Genomic DNA, 1770 nt, shown 5'->3' on the forward strand with positions numbered 1-1770 from the left:
ATTTTTTGGTTGCAGCCATCATTGTTGTTTGGCAGGTCTGGGCTGGGGATTCGAACCCACCACCTTAGGTGTATGTGGCTGGCGCCTTAGCTGCTTGAGCCACAGGCGCCGAGCCCCGGCAACTTCTGCCAGACCCCGCAGGCACTTGCCTCTGTCTGTTCTGTGGCTCTGGTCTGTAGTGTCCTCTCCACAGCAAACAGTGAAAGAGCACAGAGGAAGCAGAGAGGATCAAACATTGGAGGATTTCCAGTTCCTGGTCTGGAAATGGCACCCGAGGCTTCCCTTCATATTCCACTGGCTTGTGCCCAGTCCTTTGTCCATACCTGGCTGTAAGGGGAGCTGGGAAATGTGGTCCAGCCCCAAAGAAAGAAGCAGGTTTGGAGAGAGGTCAGCCAATCTCTTCTGCATCTGGTGAACACCTGCTCATTTGTCCACCTCTGGTGTCATCTCCAGGCAGCCTTCTCTGATCCCCTTCTCCTCAACATTCTTTGTCCCTGACTCAGTTATATTAGTACTTCTCAAACATCAATATGTGTTTTATGTAATAATTAAAACATTAAAAAAATTAAAAAAGGCAAAAACAATATGTTTTGAGGTCACTATGGATTTTGCTTTTTTTGAGACAGAGTCTTGCTTTGTCATCAGGCTAGAGTGCCAAGGTGTCATCATAGCTCACCACAACCTCAAACTCTTGGACTCCGGCTTGGCACCTATGGCTCAAGTGGCTAAGGCGCCAGCCACATACACCTAAGGTGGTGGGTTCGAATCAAGCCTGGGCCCGCCAAACAACAATGATGGCTGCAACCAAAAAAAATAAAAATAGCCAGGCGTTGTGGCGGGTGCCTGTGGTCCCAGCTACTTGAGAGGCAGAGGCAGGAGACTCGCTTGAGCCCAGGAGAGGCCTGATATTTAGCCCCTGCTTGTGATCCTTGCACCCTCTAGTGGCCATGGGAAGAAAAGAGGCCCTCACTGGAGAGTTAGGAGCTGGGTCCCAATGGGCATTGCACTGTCAGGGTCTCCTGTCCCTGCACCCCACTGGGCAACAGAAGAGAGAACCCAGAAGAAGGGGTGGTCCCCTCTGACATCTTCTAAAGAACCCAATAAACATTCGACTCTATGAAATACATGTTGTCCCAGCCTGTTAGCTCCAAAAGGAATCTTATTTTCTCCTTTTACTTTTACTATAGAAACAAAAATAGATTCTTATCTATTTTTGTAAAGTTAAAAAAAAATTCTTTGTTGACTATTGGGAAAACCTCCTTGAGATGTATCTGACATAATTTTCCTTTATTAAAATAGTTCCACATCACCCAGCTTATTTCTGAACCTGGAGCCAAGACCATTTGAGTCTCTCTGTATGGGCTTCAGAGAGGAAGAGAGTCTTGTGAAGTTATCTGTAATATTGTTTGAATACTCTATGTCTTTTGGGAGGAAGAAGGTCTATCCCTTTCATCAGCTAATAGAAGAGATCACAGAGTCTAAGCTCTCAAAACTTAAGGATTGCCGAAATCCTTGTTTCTTAGTGTGGCCTCTGAGGCTCTCATGATCTAGCCCTTGCCTACATCTGGCCACTTTTCCAAAAGTAAAAATATAAACAGAAACAACCAAAACCTAGCCCTCTTTATTTGTCTGCTGTCCTAGCAGAAGGAGCTGCTGTCGCCTCAACCCCCACATCTCTAGGGCTTGACACATAGGACTCTGCTTCCTGTTCCTGGTCTAGTTGGATGTTTCTGGCAAACAGGCAACTTCTTTTTTTTTTTTTTTTTTTGA

Source organism: Otolemur garnettii, unplaced genomic scaffold (assembly GCF_000181295.1).
Source record: "Otolemur garnettii isolate 467f Iridium unplaced genomic scaffold, OtoGar3 scaffold00232, whole genome shotgun sequence".
NCBI lineage: Eukaryota > Metazoa > Chordata > Mammalia > Primates > Galagidae > Otolemur > Otolemur garnettii.